Below are 22,515 nucleotides of genomic sequence, written 5' to 3'. Positions count from 1 at the left end.
TCATTCTGTACTACACTGATGAGAGTGAAATCCCGCAGCTCCGACACATACCCTTCTGCCAAGCTATCCCCTCTCTCAGATTGTAGCCTCTCCAACCATGCACGAACGATCGCATTATCCTCGACTTTACTAAGAAATTCATTCTCCATGTCAAATTTTCTAACTTAGTGATTGAATATGGATTAACGCCTCCTTTAGTATGCAATGTCATGCAAAAAAGACAATCAAAACAAAACACCGATTAGTATCAAATAATAGCGATAGAATGCAAGCACATAAACGATAATTATAATGCATATACGGGTAAGTACTAAGGCTCAACGCAGCTTCACCCAAGGATAGCTCCTAAGGTTCACTATATGTGGTTTAGTTCTAGAAAAAGGGGTACCCGAACTAGCAGATTCCTCAATCCTCACCCATTATAGGCTCATATAGATCGAGTTTGGTTCGGGGGGATACATTTCCCTATGACCATGCGGAGATGAAAATCTCACAAAATCATAGGTACGGATGTACCCCTAAAGCAATCCACTAGCCCATACGGAGGTGAAAACCTCACGAAAGCGTAGCTTTTTACTCCTACTTAGAAGGTGTGACCACAGTGGTCATGCAATGAAATGCAGTGCTATTCTACAAGACCCACACCAAAACAAACATACAATCAAATGCAATCGAAAGATACATGATTTTTAAAATAGATTTTGATCTTTGACAAAAGGACAGCAAATAATTGATTTTTATGGCTCGACACAAGTTCAATCCCCAGTAGAGTCGCCAAGCTGTCGAAACCATCCCTCAATTTAAAAATTTTTAAATTTTAAAAAAAGGGGGAAATTGACTTTTTGGAAAATAAAAATATGGAGTCGCCACCGATCCTTTTGTTTTGGTGTGATCGGGTCACCTAAGAATTTGGTTATTTTAATAAAATATTTTTGGTTTACTAAAACAACGATTCTGGTCTACGAAAATATGAGAAAACAGGCTCGGGAGTCAATTACGTATGAAGAAGGAATAGCACCCTCATTACGCCCAAAACGGGTACCGAATCGATTAAATACTGTCCTTATGTCTAAAATTAAAAGGTTTTTGAAGTGTGGTTCTTTTTTATAACATTTGAGTAACCCAAGTTGGTTGCCAAAATCTTCTTGTTTTGATGTCCGAACGTTTATAATTCGAGAATTACAAAAGGATGCTCAACTATTTAGTCCAACGAAAAATCAAAACCCAGCATAGTAGGGTACGATTCCTCGAATTTCCAAACATTGATCATTGCCTTACCTTATAAAATACGTGTGAAATTCCGAGGAGATATTCGATTATTTTGGGCAAACGAAAAAGCGCAACCCAACACGATAGGGCTCGATTCTCAAATCACCAAACATCAAACATCGCCTTGATTTTGAAAGATTTTAGAAAATGTGAATAAAGTTCCGAAGGGATCTTCAATTGTTTCGGACCAATGAAAAAGCACAACCCAGCACGATAGGGCACGATTCTTAAATCGCCAAACATTGAACATCGTCTTCATTTTTAAGGATTTTAATAAACATGAATGTAAACCTAAAGGAATATTCAATTGTTTTAGACAAAAAAAAGCCAATAAGTTCAAAAAACAAACCCAAAGAAAAGGGCGTTTAATTTAAAAATTTTTCCCCTTTAAAAAGGGAAAAAATTCGATTTTTTGGGCAAAGGAAAAAAAAAAACCCACCAAGCCCTTTTTTTTAAAATTTTGAAAATAAATTTGGGTTTTATTTTTTGAAAGAAAAAAAGTAGGGGTTAAAAAATTTAAAGTTCCTTTTGGAAAAAACTTTAAAAAAGATTTCAAATTTTTGCAAACAGAACCCCAAAAAAGAAATAAATAAACCAAAAAACCCGTTTTTTTAAAAGAAAAATAAGGAAATTAAAAAATTTTTTTTAAAAACAAACCAAAAAAGGGGAAATTATTTAAAAAAAATTTTGAAGTTTTAAAAAATTTTAAAAAATATTTATTATTTTTAAAACAAATTCAACCCAACATTTGGGATTCTTTAAAATGCCCTTTTTTAAATTTTAAAAATGGGAAAAAAAAAACGAAAAAAATTTTGGGAAAAAGGGAAAACAAAAATTTAAAAAATTAGGGAAAAAAAATTTTTTAATTTTAAATGTTAAAAATAAAAATTTAATAATTAAAATAAAAAAATTAAACAAAAAAATTTTTAAAAAACCAAACATTTAAAATTAATTTAAAAAATAAATTAAAGAAAAACAAAATTAAAAAATATTATAAAAAAATTAATATAGAGAAATAATATAAAATAAAAAGTTTTAATATTAAAATAAAAAGGGAAAATAAAATTTAAAAATTTAAAAAAACCATAATTTTAATAAAAATCAAAAAAAAATATAAAAAAAAAAAAAAATTCCAAATTAAAAAAAATTTATAAATTTAAAAAATTTGAAAATAAAAATTTAAAGTTAAAATAAAATGTTTATATTTTAAAATAAATTAAAAAAATTAATTTGAAAAAATTTAAGAAAAAATTTTTTAAAAAAAAAAATATTTTAAAAATTTTTAAAAAAATAAAAAATTTTTAAAAAATATGAAAATTTTAAAAAAATAAAATAAAAATCAAAAAAATAAATTTAAAAAAAAATTAAAAAAAAAAAAGGGAAATAAAAAAAAAAAAAAAAAATTAAAAATTTAAAAAAAAGAAATTTAAAATAAAAAATGGAAATAAAAGGTTAAAATAAAACTATAAAAAAAAATTTAATTAAAAAATGGATAAAATTTTTTAAAAAATGAAGGGGGGTTTTTTAAAAAAAAAAAAAAAATTGAAATAAAAATCAAAAGGGTTTAAAGAAAACCAATTAAATTTTTTACAATTTATATTTTAAAAGCCTTTGAAAATTTTGAATTAAAAAAAAAAGGTTTAAAATTTAAAAAAAAAAAAAACCCCTTTCCCCCGGGAAAATTTTTAAAATTTAAGTTTAAGAAAATTTAGTTGTCTAAAAAAATTTTGAAATAAAAAATTTAAAACTAAAATTTTTTTTTTTAAAAAAAAAAAATGGGAAAAAAAAAAAAAGGGGCCCCCCCTTTTATTTTAAGATAAATAAAAGCTTATAAAAATTTTTCTAAAAATTTTCCCAAAGGAAATTTAAATAAACCACTTTTTTTTTTTAAAAAAAAAAAAAAAAAATTTAAAAATTGAAAATTTTTCCCCTTTTTTTTTTTAAAATTTTTTTTTGGGTTTATTTTAAAAAAAATTTCTTGCTTCCAAGGAGGGAAGAAAAAAATTTTAAAAAAAATTTTCTTTTTTTTTTGGGGGATGGGTTTTGGTTTGGGTTTTTGGGGTTAGGTTGGGGGTTATTGGTTAGGAAGTTTAATTTGGGTTTCAAAGGGAAAAAAAAAATTTGGGCCCTTTATTCCCTTTTTTTTGGGTTTTTTTTTAAAATTTTTTTTTTTTTTTTTTGGAAATTTAAAAAGGGAATTTTGGCCCCTTTGGGTTATTTAATTTGGGTTTAAAAAAATTTTAAAAATTTTGGGCCCAACAATTAAAAATTTGCTTTTTTCCCCTTTTTTTTTTTGGTTTTAAAAAAGGGAAAACCCTTGGCAATTAAACACCCATTATTGGGCTGGACGGCATGTGTGTGCAGGAAAACTAAAAATCAAGTGTGAACAAGGGGCAAAATTAGAAATTTTGCAAATTAAGCATATAAAACAAGACAAAATTGAAAAATCTAGAGATATCATCATTCTTCTTCAGCAAAAACGCCATGGGAGGTCTAAAAGTTGTTTTTTTTTCATATTTTGACATATGTGAGTTCAATTCTTTCCCTTTTCTTTGAGATTTTTATGTTTTTGTGACTTTTACAATTAGGTCCAAGTGTTTAATTCATTAGTTTTTGATTTTATGGACAAAATTGAAAGCTACCATTGATAAGTGTTGACTGTTTATGATGAACTAAAATAGATTTGAAGCTTTTGGTTTGTTGTTTAATGATTTTATCAAGTAATTTCAATAGAAATTGATTTTAGAACCTAATTGTGAAAAAGTTGTGAATTAAGGTTTAGTGTTGAAATTCTGATTTTTAAAGGTTGTGTAATAGTTTAGAATGATGGAATAAAATGTTAATTGAGAAAAATTAGCTTAAGTGATGGGCTAATTGAGCAAGGACTGAATTGTATGACTAGTGAAATTTAGAGGAAAAATGGTAATAAACATCTTGAACTAAAACAGTTTTGGACAGCTTTAAATAAATTTATAAGTAAATAGTGAGATCATAGATAATGTTACTTATAAGAATGCTATATACATTTAGGATGTAGAATGGAGAGGAGGAGGAGGAAAATAAACATATGAATTTTCAGCTAGCAAGGGTTTTGTTGGGTTTTTCACACATAAAAAAAACATAACTAAGTTATCCAGATAAAATATGAAGCTCTTGTTAAAGCTAGAGCAACAAAATAATTATTCCGAATGAAATATGAAGCTCTTGTTGAAGTTAGAGCAACAAGGTAATAATTCCGGATGAAGTATGAAGTAAGTTTGAGATTCAAAGACTTAGGAGTTGTAACCAAACGAACAGAAGCAAATGGGATGAAAAATTTAGAGAAGTATTTCATATTTCATCCGGGTAACATACATACTGTTGTTTGTTGCCACCCTTAATAGGTTTACATTTAAAATGGATAATTGGTATGTTTTAGACTCAGGGACTAAATTGAAAAAAAGAAAAAAAACTGTAGGGGCAATTTTTAAAAATGTCAAAAATGACCAAAATAAAGGAAATGAATTGTTTTATTATTTAAATTATAAAATTGAATGAAACTATTAATTTAGATCAAGATCGGGTGAAAACATGTTTTGGGGATTAAATTAAAAAGTGTTGAAATTGTGGAAAATTTTGTTATTTTATGGAATTTATGGGTTTTTATCAATATATATAAGAATAATTAGGTTCGAAACAAGGATTTAATTACAAGAACTTTATTTTTCTTTGTCTAAGGATGAAATCGTCATTAATCAAAAGTTTAGGGTAAAATGATAATTTTGCCTAGAGATTAATTGAATGTATTAGAATATGAAATAAATAAAATGATGATCAAATTTATTTATAAAGATCCGGTGGCTCAAATATGAGACTTGAGCGTGAAAAGAAAAAGTTTTGGATTAATAAAACTATAAATACGAATAAGCAATGAAGTAAGTTCGTGCAACTTCAATTGAGTTATTGAATGTTTAAATTATACATTTATGTGACATGAATGTGAATTGAATGTTTAAATGTATGTTTTGGGCTTTAAGGGCCCAATAGAGGGACATTATGATTATTTTCAAAATATGAATAATAAATTATTCAGAGTTATTTGAAAATGCTCAGTAAACTCTGGTAATGCCTCGTACCCTATTCCAGCAATGGATACGGGTAGAAGGTGTTACAGTTAATGAAAGGTTATGAATAGTTCAAGGCATTGTATAAAAAAAATCATTACCATAATTTTTTCTTTAGAAAATATTCATTACCCCTAGAAAAATGTATAATGATTTTTTTAGCTCTTTAACTATATGAAAAATGTCATTTTAGTTATCCATTTAATTTTTCGCCTCTTTTAACCCTTGAACTTTTATTTTTGTCAATCACTCCAATTAGATGTAAAAGTTAATGTTTGTCAACTTTACTGACGTGACATGCATATAGATGACGTGTCAACATTTAATTATATTTTAATATTTAAAATATTAAAATTGTTATGAATATTTTATTAAGTGGATGTCCATCAAGATATGGATAAGTTTTGATATAATTTAAATTCTAATAGTCATTAGAAGTAGAGTTCTATTTCATTTATATTTCTCGTGTTTATAAATATAGACTCTAAAGAAGTATTGTAAAATTTCTATTAATCAATAAAATACACTTTCTCTTTGCTCTCCCATTCTCTTTTTTCTTTATTCTATGTCTTTTATTTTATAACACGTTATCAGCACGATTCTCTTTTATTTTATAATATGGTCACTCCAAATCTGCTATTCAAGTTGTTGTCGATTGCCTTCTAGAGCTATTACAATTTCAGTTTTCAATTAGGGCCTTTGCACTATGGGTAATCATTATCCAAAGAAATATATATAATCCTTACGTGGGTGAAGATGATGATGTTAAAGATCTTCAGGAATATTTTACAATGATTTATTTATTATATCATGTTTATTATAATTGGAGACTAATCATGACAACAAGAATATATAGATTCTGATTTGAAATCCACGCATGTTTGCGATGGTGATTATGAAATAGAGAATCAATTGAGACGTTTAGAAGTTTGTCCTACTATATTTGTTGCATTCTCTGAAGTGAATGCAAATATAAAGAAAATAAAAGATATAATCATGGACCACTAAAAGTGGGAACACAATAATAAGAAAATAATGAGAGTTCTCAAGATAACTCTTCAAAGGTTAAAGATAACTTATGTTAAAAAATGTGATATGAAATATTATTGGTCACATATGTCATGTATGCCCAAATATTTTGTTTCATTAATATTCTTTGAAGAAGGATATGAGAATGTAGTAATGAATTATATTATTATAGATAAAAATATTTATCTTATTTGGTACTGAAATAAACAAATATTATTCTAATATTTGATAGTACAAAATTAATTAAAAGCTCCGAAGAGCTAATATATCAATATCTGAAAAGCACAAAATTTGTGACGGTTAATGCATTAGTTTTAAAAGATATTCATTATAATCGATATCATATTGAGATTGTGAATGAAGAAAAGATTATATCTCATATGAATCACTATTGCTATAAATATCTATTTTGGAAGGATGAAAAAAAAAAGGGAGGAATGAGTTATTGATTACTCTTGTTATTAAATTGAATTGACTGTGACTATTTTTGTGATCTTCATCGTCCCCATTAAGGGATTGAAAGCAAAATATTTGACTGTGAAAGATCTAATTATGAGCAATAGAATATGATAATTCTATCTAAATCTCGTTATGGTTGAATGCACCTGAAGTTGTAAGTTTTTTTTTAAACTGTGAGTATAACTCTACAGTATTCAGAATAAGTTCTCAATTAAAATTACGTGAAAAAATATTACTGATGAGAACTTGCAAGAGAGAAAACTTATGTATGAAAAGTCATTGGTTATGTACCTATTGTACACCTGAAAAATAGTGATTTAGACTTCACATTGATTTAGACATTTTCAAGAGTAAATGTGATAGTAAAATTATCAATTTGTTACAATTTATAGTGACATGATTAGTACAATTGAAATGCATGTTAAAATAAACTAGAAGTTTACTAATACAAATGTATTTACTACTTGGAATGACTAGTTAGACCATCCTAGATCATATATGATGCGAAAATTAATTGAAAATTAATTGAAAATTAATACAAATGTATTTGTTGCTTGTTCTCAATGAAAATTGCTTATGAGAAACTCACTAGCTAAAGTTGAGATTTAATATCTAGCATTTCTGAAATGAATATGGGTTCATTCATCCACCATGTGGATGGCTTTGATATTATATGAATTTAGTAGATGCATCTACAAAATAATCACATATGTGTTATCAACTTGCAACTTGTTGTTTGTAAGGTTGCTTGTTTAAATAATTAATTTCATTATACAATTAAGACAATTCATATTGCTAAAGCTGATGAGTTTATATCTCAATTTTTTATTGATTGAGTTTGAAATTTTTTTGTAAAAACTTGTTATTTATGCACATAATGGTGTAAAGAAATTATTGATTGAATGCATCTGATTAATATCGAAATCATTACTTATGAGAACTAAACTTCCTATTTTAATATGAGATTATGTTGATTTACGTGTTATACGCATCAAGCCAATAAGTTATAAATACTCCCCATTAGAATTGGTTTTTAGTTAAAAGCTAAATATTTCTAATCTTTGAATTTTGTATGTGCGTATATGTTCCTATTGCTCCAGCACAATGTAAAAAGATGAGTGAATCCTCAAAGAAAGTTGAGAGTATATATTAATTACAAGACTCCTTGTATTATTAGATGTTTTGGAGATTCAATTATGGCATGATTTGTGATTACTATTTTGATTTGATAGTTTTCTTGATTTAGGGGAGAGAAATAATAGCTTAATAAAATCACTGCTTGTAAGGAGTTATCATTATCTAGATCCTTATAGAGTAATTTGAACTAGAAGTTCAAAAAAAAATCTCACTTTATTACAAGTTAAATGTTAGATGTATTCACAAACTTAATGAGAATAACCAAGTGTTATATGCCATCTAATATTTTGAGTTAAAGTCCCAGTAGGACAATTAGTTAAAATAAATGATAGATTGGTCGGTTCTATTTTTTTCGCATGCAGTGAATGACCTCCTGAGCTACAATGACATTATCAGAGATATTTTGTCCAGCAATAAAGATAGCTTGTTCCTACGAGATAAGGTTAGGAAACACAGTTTTAAATCTATTAGCAATTACTTTCATTACCAATTTATACATTACCAAGCAAAGGCTAATAGTGCGAAACTGGCTAAAGTTCTTTGGACTGTCTTTCTTTGGAATAAGAACAAATGTTGTTCAAATCTGGATCAATGTTATTACCAGCAAACACACCTCGAACCCATTCGCAAACTACATTACCTACGATATCCCATTGGCTCTAGAAGAAGTGCACATGAGACCCATCGCTTTCTGGAGCTTTCAAGGGGTCCATGTCAAATAAGGTTTTCTTCATTTCTTCATCAGATACTGCCTTTTTCAAAACCACAATGTCTTGATCTTTAAGATGAGGGAATAAATTGGACAGTAATCGCCTCATAGGCTAAGGTCTTTCACCATAAAGTTTCTTGAAAACATAACTGCCTCTGTTTGAAGAATACTCTGATAGGAACACCACTCACCATTATCGATGTGCAAAGCTATAATACGATTAAATCTTCGCCTTTGGATGACTATGAAAAAAATTAGTATTACGATCCCTAAATTGAAGCCAGACACACCTAGCTTTTTGCCTCTAAAGTAGCTCTTCATGATCAAGCAAGTTTACCGATTCATCCCGAACATCAAGCTTTAATTGAAGTAAACGACTAAAGTCTAACTGGTCCAAGGCTCTTTGGATATTGAATATCGATTTCATAAGGTTCCTTTTTCAAGTACCTATAAAACCATAAATGACCCTATTCCACTCCTTAACATGAGAAGTAAAGTGAAAAAGTGAGTGAGCCATATTACCCGAGAAATTCCACTTATCTTTAACAAAATGGGAGAAATTCGCATGTTTCATCCATCCGGCAATGAGCCTGAAAGGCCTTCCTATGGATGAACAGAAAGCCAAATTGGTTTTTAAGAGGAGGGGCCTATGGTTAAACTTAATGCGCGACAAATGAGACACTAGGCAATGAGGAAAGGTTGAAATCCATGAATCATTAGCGAAAGAATAATCTAGTCTCTCATACGTTCTAGCTCTTTGCCAAGCATAGGATGGACCAATGTACCCCAAATCCTGTAAATTACAAGAATCTACCAAATTGCCAAAAATGTTGCATCTCTTCCCTGTGGAATGAATTTTTTTTATCATTAGGATACAAAATAGCATTAAAATCTCCCATAGTTAATCCTGGTAAAGAATCTAATGGTGGGATGCTTCTTTCAAAGTTAAATTCAAAACTCCTAAAAGGACACACATCTTTAATGTGGTCATACCTTCCACAATAAAAACAAACTGAAGGAAGAAACTCATATTCAATTCTCTGAATTTTTCTATTAACAAGGACTTGGGATACCAAGGGTTCATCCAAATTTACATACACAACCATGCGGGCGAATCGCCCTTTAACCCTATTGTCTATATTCATGTCTAGTTTAGCTATCTAGCTAATTAACCCTCCTATTTCAACCAGAATTTTCCTTTTGTAAAAATAACCTGGCAATCCCAAAAGTATGATCCAGGACATCACCTTGACGACTTCCATAAACTATAGATTTTATTTTTAAGAATAGAAAACCAATGTTGCATCCTAAAAGTTTTAGGACAACGGTATTTTCCATGTCCTTGACAAGGATTTGATTAATCCTTTTGGAGAATTCTATAGAAGGAGTACCATTAACAATAGATTTGTAAAAATCACCATCTAGCAACTCAAAATCTTCCTTCTCCTTTAAGCCATTGCCCACAATGCTTGAAATACCAACCAGTTTGTCCTTCCATGAAGCCGTTGATTTGATAGGCACATTTGGAAGCACTTCTCCACTTCCGATTCCACCTTCTTCCCTAAAACGAACTTTCTTAGGGATCAAGTCTTCCATAGAGACATCTCCAGATCGAGGATTTTCACAAAGAAAATCCATTTTTTTTTTGGAAAGTTCTATTTAGAGCTTAAAATAAATATGTTGGATGTGATTTTTAAATTGGTCACTGGACTAGTTCTATGTCTTTGTCCATTTTCATTAAGTGTATGATAAGAGAGTGATGTGGTAGTTAAAAAATCGATAGAATAATAATTTTAACCTTTAACTTTTACATATTACATTGATTTAGTTGTAATTTAAAAAAATTAACCTTCACCCTTTAATTTAAAAATAATAATAATTAAAAAATTTTAATAACAATGGCAGGGGAAAATATATATGGGGAGATTGTATATGTTTTTTGCTAAGCCAGACTATTATTGTAACGCCCCAATTTTCGGGAATCCTGTGAATGTTGGCATAGGTTTAATTATGTTAGTGGGCCTCTAGAAGGCCCAAGCTTAAGATAGAACCCGGTAATTTTAGTTAATTTTTGTTCCATAAGAAAAAGGGAGTGAAATTATGAAATAGGACCTATTTGAAAATGTTTGAAAATGCTATAGGCTAAATTGAAGTGGCCAAATAAATAGGAGTGCAAAATAGGAGGATTTGCATGACAAACCTCCCATTTTACATGAAGTGGCTAGCCATCATGTTGTTGTAGACAATATGAGCACTTGATATCCATAATTTATGGTACAAATTGATACAAATTGATAATGGGTTAGGTAAATGTTCCATGACAATGGATTAGGTAAATATTCCATGATAATGGGTTAGGTAAATGTTCCATGATAATGGTTTAGGTAAATGTTCCATGATAGGAATTTCATGTCTTTTGTATTAAAGAATTAAATGGATGAAACATGAAATTTTATTAAAAGAAAAAGGGGTGAAAAGAACAAAGTTTTGTCCATCTTTGTTCATCATAGCTGAAAGTTAGAGAAGAGAAAGGAGAGGAGAAAGCTCTTGAGTATTCGGTCATTAGGAGGAGGAAAATTGAAGGTAAGTTCTTGGTACCTTGCTTCTATTTTGAGGTTCATGAGTTCTTCTTGATTCTACCTTAACTCTTGAAGTATATTTTGATTTTTGGTTGTGTTGCGAGCATTTGGTCATGAATTAAAATGAAGGAAATGGTTGTTGTTTCATGTTCTTTTGATGAAAAATGGAAGATATGTGAAGTTGAGCCAAACAAATGAGCATGCATGTGCCTTAGATGCTAAAGGGAAAAATCGGCTAACATGTTGTGCTTTAAAATGATGAAATGGAGATTATACTTAAGTAAAATCATAGATATGTGATGATTGATTGGTGATATACATGTTTAAATAACATGCATGCAAGATAGGTGTATGAAAGAGTGATTTGGTAATAAATCTGCTTAGGACAGCAGCAGTAATGTGACTTTGGAAAATCACCATAAATTGTGGGAGATGAATTAGAAGCTTAATAAATTATGTAATTAAAGCTTAATGAGTCTAGTTTCAAATGGAATAAACGACAACATATTTTGAATTCTGTACAATGAGAAATTTGATTCGTAATGAAGTGTGGTCAGATTAGTCAAACAGTGAAACATGGGAAACTTTGAGAAAAATCTGGTATTGATTGGCTAAACCAAAAATTCTGAAAATTTTATGGATAGAAGATATATGAGTCTATTTTCAATGAAAATTAACGGAACTTGATTTGGAGTTTTTCAGCTCTAGTTATAAATAATTTAGTGACTGTTGCTCAGGAAGACAGCTTGCAGTGAAATTATGATTATGTGGTAAACATTGACAAAAATTTGTTAATGAGTTGCTTATTGATTTCTTATAAGCTTACTATGATCTGTAGGTGTGGTTGGCCGAATATTGTAAGGGGTTAATACGTAGTTTGTATTTGAATAGTTAGATTAACGTGTTAGTAATCCAATTGTAGGCGATTCGTGTGTGGATCTCACAAGATATCGTCGCAAACAGTGTGTAACTAACACCCTCTTTCTTAGTCTAGATCGGCAAAGTCGAAAAGTCAAATACCGAAAACCGGTATTTTGTAGATTTGCGTGTCACGAATGCTCGTGAGGTAAATCGATTAATGTTTTTGTAAGCTGCAAAATTTGGACCAAAGTGCATGATTTACGTGCCCTCGATATTTTTGGGCTTAATGGGCCAAAATTGGAATGATGGGCCAACGGCCCAATTCGTAAGAACCCTCGGTAGTGATTACATTAGCACGTGAAAAGTAGGAATATGCATGAAAAACCCTAAAATAGATAAATTATGAAATACCTTTAAAAGTGGAAAATTTATAGTTTTACCCTAGTAGATAAATTATTGAAATACCCCAGGGTTAAATTGACCTAAATGCATGTTTGATTGTTGTTATTTATGCATGCCATGTTATTATCTCGATGTATGGGACCGGATATTGACAGAGGAAGTACTGAAAGTGGCTTGTCCACGATCTTGGAGGCTTTGCCTCAACTTCTTGATAATCGAGCAGCAAGGCCGCAACTATGGAGTGTTAATGGGTGGGTTGAGCTATTCCCACATGGAGTGTATGGGTGGTGCGGTGGAGTGTAGTGGTTGGTGGGTTGAGTAGTCTCCCAAATGGGCTTGCATATGTTTACTGATGTTGCATGTATTTTGAAATGGGCCTATAGGCCATCTCATTATCTGAATAAGGGTTAAGGCCCAGTTTATTGTAATCTGAAAGGGCTCTAGCCAGCACCACACTGCTACTGAATGGGCTTAGGCCCAATGGGCTTGAGTGACTTGGGCTTTGAATGGGTTTTCCTTACACACCGAGTTTCCCAAACTCACCCCTTTTATTTTCATCCACGCAGGAAATCTCCAACCATAGTGGGCTTGGAGCTGTGAGGGAATTCGGAGTGGCCACCCGTTCTGTAACACCCCGAATTTGAGCCTAGAAGTATTGGACCTTGAGTGTGGGTCCGTAAGGAGGTTTTATATAGGTATTTAATTGTGTAATGCAATGACACAATTAAATTTTTGCTTTAGTGGTTAATGGCTTTGAGAAGTGTTGGAGAAATCTTGGGTTCAAACTTGGGCTTTAGCAAAATTTTGGTATTAAGTGAAAAAAAACACGGATGCTTGGATGAGGGTTTTAAATTATTGTGTTAAATAAATGACACAAGGAAGCTTGTAGTCTAGTGGTTGTGGCGTCATTAAGGTTGTATGGGAGCTGGGTTCAAGCCTTGGCTCTTGCAATTTTGTTTTTTTAAAGGAACACGGACTTTGGCCTTTAGACCTTATAATTAATTGGGGATAAAATATGACATAAAAAGCCTTGTGGCTTAGTGGCAAGTAGCGTGTGGAGCATTTAAGGGGAGGCATAGGTTGAATCCCATGGCAAGCAAAGAGAATCTATTTTGCTAACGAGGCGCAAGAGTTGGTGTTGAATTTAAACTCTAATGTTGGAGGATCCCACATCGAAGCTAATATAAGAGTGGTTGTGAAGTCGGCTTTAAATAGAGGAACCATGAAGAGAGTAAATGTACCTTTCTTGGTCGATCCCTTTCATTGTATGGCGTGCTTTCGTTTGAGAGTGCTCGGAGCGTGGATTAACTCCATCTCCTATCGGTGTGTATTTCTTACTACTCTAGTCAGTAGGATGGCTACTTGGCCGCGATGGTAGAAAGGGGTCATGTGGGCCTAATGGGCCTCTGAGCCCAATTGGATAAGTTGTTTGATTGTGTAGTAAATATTGGGCTAGGCTAGGTGAATCTAATATTTGTGGCTAGATTTGGGCTAAAAGGGCCACACGAGCGTGTGGGCCCATTTAGGCCGAGAATGGGCTTTAGAGCCATTAGTATTGTTATCCATGTTTAGAATACTTTAGTTTACTAAAATTACCGAAATACCCTTAGTTTGTAAAAATACTGAAATACCCTCGATTTGTAAAATTACTGAAATACCTTCGACTTGTAAAATTACCAAAGTACCCCCGATTTACAGAATTATCGTTTTACCCCCGATTTACATAATTACCGTTTTACCCCTGATTTACATAATTATCGTTTTACCCTCGACTTACAGAATTATCGTTTTACCCTCGATTCTGAATTACGCTTTACCCTCGATTTATAGAATTACTATTTTACCCTTGATTTACAGAATTACTATTTTACCCTCGATTTACAAAATTACTAAAATACCCTTAGTTTGTAAAATTACCAAAATACCCCTAGTTTGTAAAATTATCAAAATACCCTTGGTTTGTGAAATTACCAAAATACCGTCAATTTGTAAAATTACCAAAATACCCCTGATTTACAAAGTTACAGAAATACCCTTGACTTTCTAAAAATTGTAGAAATACCATTGGTTTACAAAATTACTGAAATACCCTTGGTTTGTAGATTTACCAAACCACCCTTGTAGGATGAAATGACTAAAATACCCCTATTAGGTAAAAAGACCGTAAAGCCCCTATAGGGTAAAGTGACCGTAATACCCCTGTATGGTAAAATGACGAATATGCCCTTATGTTTCGTATGACTGATGTGCTTAGGATTTACATATATTGATATTGGAATAGTTGAGTTTGAGTGACAGGTGGTGGTTATCGTAGGTGATTGATTATGGAAACGTTTCAACTTCAACCCGTAACAGGTGTGTACTAACCCTCGTAATAGCTTAGATTAATATTTGATGAAAAGCCGAAAGCTTCATATTTTAGTGATTCGGGAATTAATATTTAGATCTATTTTCTACGTACGTTTAAGTTGGATTCACAACGGATATGGGGTAGGAAGGTATTTGGAACGTTCTTCAACGAGTAGATCTCTTGGTAAGTATTCGAACCTTCTTTCCATTTGTATCTTGTGGTTTAAGAAAAGCTAAAAACCCATTTGTCGACTAAGGCTAAAAGGGTTTTTGGTGTTATTTGGTTTGTTGGTACTAGTGAGGATTAAAGGCTACCGATCGAGGAGTGTGTGAAAAGCTTGGATCATCGGAGTGACTAAATCTAGTCATCAACTTGAAAAGGTATGAACCCAAGGGCCATTGTGGATGGTGGCGAAATGTGTAAGTGATGATAATAGGTAGTTTTCGATTTGGTTTAATATTAACATGGTCTAATCTATAAGTGGTTGATTATAGGAGAAATCGCATAGGAGATCTCGTCAAGGAATATCGCAAATCAGGTGTGTAACGAACCCTTTTTCATAGCTTAAAGCGATAAAATGCCGAAAAGCTGAAATGCCGAAATTCTGGCATTTCGAGGACTTGTGAGCAAGCGAACGCTCACTAGTTAGTTAGAATCGATGAGATGATGATCGAGAACGATGGAAACGGTAAGAATGTGATTTTTGGCGTTCTTGGTAAGTTGGGCCTTGAGGGGCCGAAGTGGGGCCCATTGGGCTTTCGGGCCCATTTGGGTAAAATTGGTAGAGAACGGAAATATGTTAAATTGCATGTTAAGACTGTTAATACTGTTATGGATATAGGCTAAATGGGCCTAGATGACAAAATCAGCTGAGTAGGGCCCATTAGGGGTTTTTGGCCCAATAACTCGATTTCGCTAAAAACGGGCCAGAATCACTGTTTGCACCCATGAATTGTTTATAAATGTTAATGAACATGGAAACCCTAATTTTTGGTAAAATTACAAGATTACCCTTATAATATGAAAATGACCATTATACCCCTAGGGTTTATATATGAACTTAATGCATGGGATTTTGATAAACATGATATGTATGATATGCACATGACATGTATGATATGCACATGATATGTATGATATGCACATGAGATGTTCATAAATGCATTGGGTTGGGAATTTATATGGATGGAGGAAGTGCAAAAGGGCTTATGCCCCAGTTATTAAAGGGCTTATGCCCCAGTTATCAAAAGGGCTTATGCCCCAGTTATTAAAGGGCTTATGCCCCAATTATTAAAGGGCTTATGCCCCAGTTATTAAAAGGGCTTTTTCCCCAGTTATTAAAAGAGGCTAGGGCTCCATTATATGATAAAGCACTATCTTTGCCAAAGGAGAGTTATGGCGGGGTGGGTCGAGTTAATCCCACATGGTGTGTTGGTTGGTACGGTGGAGAGTAGCGGATGGTGGGTTGAGTAGTCTCCCAAATGGGTTGCATTCTTTCATTTGACATTACATGTGTTATAAAAATGGGCCTATGGGCCATACCATTTACAGTAAAGGCTTCGGCCCAGTAATATGAAACTTGAAAAGGCTTGCCCAGTGTTATGAAATATGAATATGAAAAGGGCTATGGCCCAAGATATGTTTGAGATTGGATTTGGGCTTAGACCCAACAGTGCTTATTGTTTTGGGCTCTGAAAGGGCTTGTTGCACATGAGTTTCCAAACTCACTCCCTTTCCTTAACCTTGCGGTGAGCCTTGATGTGGGACTTGGGCGGAGGGATTGAGAATGGCCACGGTGATTGTCTTTGGACTTTTAAATAAGCGTTGGTTTTCTTTAAATTTCCATTAAATATTATTTATTATTATTTTTGGGGGGTTGTAATAAGGCCATTTTAACTTTTCTTTTATTTCTTTTCGGATTATTTTAACTTTAATAACTTTAAACCGGATGATAATTATTCAAATGGTCTAGACTTAGGACGTGTTTTCAAAATGATACTTTTTTCCAAAAGAGTTCAACACCACGATTAATCGATTTATCAAAGTCGTTCACTTAAACAAATTTAAACTCGATATAACAAAGTGTGGCTATGGTTGTGGGCATGTCTAAGATTGGATCCAATCAAAGAGCTTGGTACTTAAGCAGCCTGCATGGCTCACCTCCTCTGCCTCGGATACCTATCTGGTGCCTAGCTTCCATACACTTTGTTAACTCAGCAAAATATATGGCTTTTAAAACACTAAAACGAAACACGGATTTTTAACTCCAATGTGGCACGTCGATTAAGCCATAACATCTGAAATTTGGGTTTGGGGTGTTACATTTAGTGGTATCGAGCTAAGTTGCAACAACTCGGTGTGGATCGGGTCCAAAATTTTTCAAAATTTAGGCCTAAGAAGGGTATTTTTGGAAATAGTTTTTGGAAAGTTCATTTCAAAAATGTTTTACAGAGTATACATGTTAAAATGGTTTAAATTTTTCTGGGTTTTTGAAATTTGGTAACCGAAGAAGTGGCACACTGAATCTCCGGCACCAAGTCTGTAAGTATTTCTATTCCTCATATTACACTGTATTAAGATATTATTGTAGATAGAACTGAGACCATATCATGACATTATAACTAGGGCAACCCTAAAACTCTAGAATCTGGATCGTAGCTAGGCTATGATTACGTGAAAATAGAAACTTTAAAATACTATCTCTGCATAAGACATATGAATAAATAGTAAAATTTTGAGATCTTTGTAGTTAATTGATATGTGTCTTGGTAATGTAGAGTATTGATATGGATTCCAAGGGTAAGCAAAGTCTACCAACTTTGGGTTGCGGTAACTCGGAGCTTGGTACTGAGGCACTGGCCGAGTTAGTAAGGAAAGTGGTAGAGGAAGTATTGGATGCCAAAATTAAGGAAATTAGGGAAACGCTTCAAGTAGGGTGCTTGGAGTGTAAGAAAAGGAAGGATTCTAGTTCTTAGAAAACCAAGCCTCGTTCTGTGAAACATGTTAAGGCACGACCAAACTATCCAATCTGCAAAGATCGCAATGAGGCGTCATCCGGTGAATGCCATAGGAAGACAGGAGCATGTCTTAGATGTGGGTCCAAGGAGCATCGAGCTCGGGATCGCCAAGTTTATTTTATTTAAATATGTGTTACGAATTGTATGCGTGCTTGATAAATGTTTCTTTACTTTGGTAATTAGATGTTCTGGGTCGTACTAAGAATTATTTTTAATTAGAGTGCGTAGCGGAAGCATAGAGGTTTGACTTGAGTAATACGATTAGTTGATAGTTGGAAATTTCGAGGACGAAATTTCTTTAAGGGGAGTAGAATTGTAACATCCCGAATTTGAGCCTAGAAGTATTGGACCTTGAGTGTGGGTCCGTAAGGAGGTTTTATATAGGTATTTAATTGTGTAATGAAATGACACAATTAAATTTTTGCTTTAGTGGTTAATGGCTTTGAGAAGTGTTGGAGAAATCTTGGGTTCAAACTTGGGCTTTAGCAAAAATTTTGGTATTAAGTGAAAAAAAAACCTGGATGCTTGGATGAGGGTTTTTAAATTATTGTGTTAAATAAATGACACAAGGAAGCTTGTAGTCTAGTGGTTGTGGCGTCATTAAGGTTGTATGAGAGCCTGGGTTCAAGCCTTGGCTCTTGCAATTTTGTTTTTTTTTTAAAGAGAACCTGGACTTTGGCCTTTAGACCTTATAATTAATTGGGGATAAAATATGACACAAAAAGCCTTGTGGCTTAGTGGCAAGTAGCGTGTGGAGCATTTAAGGGAGGCATAGGTTCAATCCCATGGCAAGCAAAGAGCATCTATTTTGCTAACAGGGGCAAGAGTTGGTGTTGAATTTAAACTCTAATGTTGGAGGATCCCACATCGGAAGCTAATATAAGAGTGGTTGTGAAGTCGGCTTTAAATAGAGGAACCATGAAGAGAGTAAATGTACCTTTCTTGGCTGATCCCTTTCGCTGTATGGCGTGCTTGTTTGAGAGTGCTCGGAGCATGGATTAACTCCAGTCTCCTATCAGGTGTGTATTTCTTACTACTCTAGCTGTAGGATGGCTACTTCGGGCCGAAAGGGGTCATGTGGGCCTAATGGGCCTACAGGCCCAATTGGATAAGTTGTTTGATTGTGTAGTAAATATTGGGCTAGGCTAGGTGAATCTAATATTTGTGGCTAGATTTGGGCTAAAAGGGCCACACGAGCGTGTGGACCCATTTGGGCCGAGAATGGGCTTTAGAGCCATTAGTATTGTTATCCATGTTTAGAATACTTTAGTTTACTAAAATTACCGAAATACCCTTAGTTTGTAAAAATCTTTGAAATACCTCGATTTGTAAAATTACCAAATACCTTCGACTTGTAAAATTACCAAAGTACCTCGATTTATATAATTACCGTTTTACCTCGATTTACATAATTATCGTTTTACCCTCGACTTACAGAATTACTGCTTTTACCTCGATTTACGTAATTACGTTTTACCTTCGATTTACGTAATTACTATTTTACCTTGATTTACTGAATTACTATTTTACCTCGATTTACAAAATTACTAAAATATCCTTAGTTTGTAAAATTACCAAAATACCCTAGTTTGTAAAATTATCAAAATACCCTTGGTTTGTGAAATTACCAAATACCCTCAATTTGTAAAATTACCAAAATACCCCTAATTTACAAAGTTACGAAATACCTTGACTTTCTAAAAATTATAGAAATACCATTGGTTTACAAAATTACTGAAATACCCTTGGTTTGTAGATTTACCAAACCACCCTTGTAGGATGAAATGACTAAAATACCCCTATTAGGTAAAAAGACCGTAAAGCCCCTATAGGGTAAAGTGACCGTAATACCCATGTATGGTAAAATGACGAATATGCCCTTATGTTCCGTATGACTGATGTGCTTAGGATTTACATATATTGATATTGGAATAGTTGAGTTTGAGTGATAGGTGGTGGTTATCGTAGGTGATTGATTATGGAAACGTTTCAACTTCAACCCGTAATGTGTGTACTAACCTCGTAATAGCTTAGATTAATATTTGATGAAAAGCCAAAGCTTCATATTTTAGTGATTCGGAATTAATATTTAGATCTATTTTCACGACGTTTAAGTTGGATTCTAGCGGATATGGGGTAGGAAGGTATTTGGAAACAGTAGATCTCTTGGTAAGTATTGAACCTTCTTTCCATTTGTATCTTGTGGTTTAAGAAAAGCTGAAAACCCCTTTGTCGACTAAGGCTAAAAGGGTTTTTGGTGTTATTTGGTTTGTTGGTACTAGTGAGGATTAAAGGCTACCGATCGAGGAGTGTATGAAAAGCTTGGATCATCGGAGTGACTAAATCTAGTCATCAACTTCGGCAAAGGTATGAACCCAAGGGCCATTGTGGATGGTGGCCGAATGTGTAAGTGATGATAATAGGTAGTTTTCGATTTGGTTTAATATTAACATGGTCTAATCTATAAGTGGTTGATTATAGGAGAAATCGCATAGGAGATCTCGTTAAGGAATATCGCAAATCAGGTGTGTAACGAACCCTTTTTCATAGCTTAAAGCGATAAAATGCCGAAAAGCCGAAATGTCGAAATTCTGGCATTTCGAGGACTTGTGAGCAAGCGAACGCTCACTAGTTAATTAGAATCGATGAGAGGATGATCGAGAACGATGGAAACGGTAAGAATGTGATTTTTGGCGTTCTTGGTAAGTTGGGCCTCGAGGGGCCGAAGTGGGGCCCATTGGGCTTTCGGGCCCATTTGGGTAAAATTGGTAGAGAATGGAAATATGTTAAATTGCATGTTAAGACTGTTAATACTGTTATGGATATAGGCTAAATGGGCCTAGATGACAAAATCAGCTGAGTAGGGCCCATTAGGGGTTTTTGGCCCAATAACTCGATTTCGCTAAAAACGAGCCAGAATCACTGTTTGCACCCATGAATTGTTTATAAATGTTAATGAACATGGAAACCCTAATTTTTGGTAAAATTACAAGATTACCCTTATAATATGAAAATGACCATTATACCCCTAGGGTTTATATATGAACTTAATGCATGGGATTTTGATAAACATGATATGTATGATATGCACATGACATGTATGATATGCACATGATATGTATGATATGTACATGAGATGTTCATAAATGCATTGGGTTGGGAATTTATATGGATGGAGGAAGTGCAAAAGGGCTTATGCCCCAGTTATTAAAGGGCTTATGCCCCAGTTATCAAAAGGGCTTATGCCCCAGTTATTAAAGGGCTTATGCCCTGATTATTAAAGGGCTTATGCCCCAGATTATTAAAAGGGCTTTTGCCCCAGCTTATTAAAAGAGGCTAGGGCTCCAAGATATGATAAAGCACTATGCTTTGCCAAAGGAGAGTTATGGCGGGGTGGGTCGAGTTAATCCCACATGGTGTGTTGGTTGGTACGGTGGAGAGTAGCGGATGGTGGGTTGAGTAGTCTCCCAAAATGGGTTGCATTCTTTCATTTGACATTACATGTGTTATAAAATGGGCCTATGGGCCATACCATTTACTGAAAGGATTCGCCCAAGAATATGAAACTTGAAAAGGCTTGACCAAAGTGTTATGAAATATGAATATGAAAAGGGCTATGGCCCAAGATATGTTTGAGATTGGATTTGGGCTTAGACCCAACAGTGCTTATTGTTTTGGGCTCTGAAAGGGCTTGTTGCACACTGAGTTTCCAAACTCACCCCTTTCCTTAACCTTGCAGTGAACCTTGATGTGGGGACTTGGTAGGAGGATTCAGAATGGCCACGGTGATTGTCTTTGGACTTTTAAATAAGAGTTGGTTTTCTTTAAATTTCCATTAAATATTATTTATTATTATTTTTTTGGGGGTTGTAATAAGGCCATTTTAACTTTTCTTTTATTTCTTTTGGGATTATTTTAACTTTAATAACTTTAAACCTGGTTGATAATTATTCAAATGGGCTAGACTTAGGACGTGTTTTCAAAATGATACTTGTTTCCAAAAGAGTTCAACACCATGATTAATCGATTTATCAAAGTCATTCACTTAAACAAATTTAAACTCGATATAACAAAGTGTGGCTATGGTTGTGGGCATGTCTAGGATTGGATCCAATCAAAGAGCCTGGTACTTAAGCAACCTTCATGGCTCACCTCCTCTGCCTCGGATACCTACCTGGTGCCTAGCTTCCATACACTTTGTTAACTCAGCAAAATATATGGCTTTTAAAACACTAAAACGAAACACGGATTTTTAACTCCAATGTGGCACGTCAGATTCGGCCATAACGTCTGGCTGGGTTTGGGGTGTTACACGTTCTGAAAGTTTGATTTTCTTCTGGTGAACTGGACATCCTTTTATTTACGTTTGAAGTTTTGGGTTTTTAAATGTAATAAGGCCGCTTAATTATTTTTGATGGTTTTTATATGTTTTATTAAGATAGGTAATATTTATATTTAACTATTGAAATTGGATAGCTTTAGGGCGCATTTTCAAAAACAGTAATTGATTTCAAAATAACACGAAAACAAGCAAAGCTTCCGCAATGAAGATATTTTCCAAAATTAATCACTTTTCCTAAAAAGGACTTAATCAAATTGG

This window comes from Gossypium arboreum, chromosome 13, assembly GCF_025698485.1.
Source record: "Gossypium arboreum isolate Shixiya-1 chromosome 13, ASM2569848v2, whole genome shotgun sequence".
NCBI lineage: Eukaryota > Viridiplantae > Streptophyta > Magnoliopsida > Malvales > Malvaceae > Gossypium > Gossypium arboreum.
The sequence above is the reverse complement of the archived record's forward strand: the minus strand, read 5'-3'. Positions refer to the sequence as shown.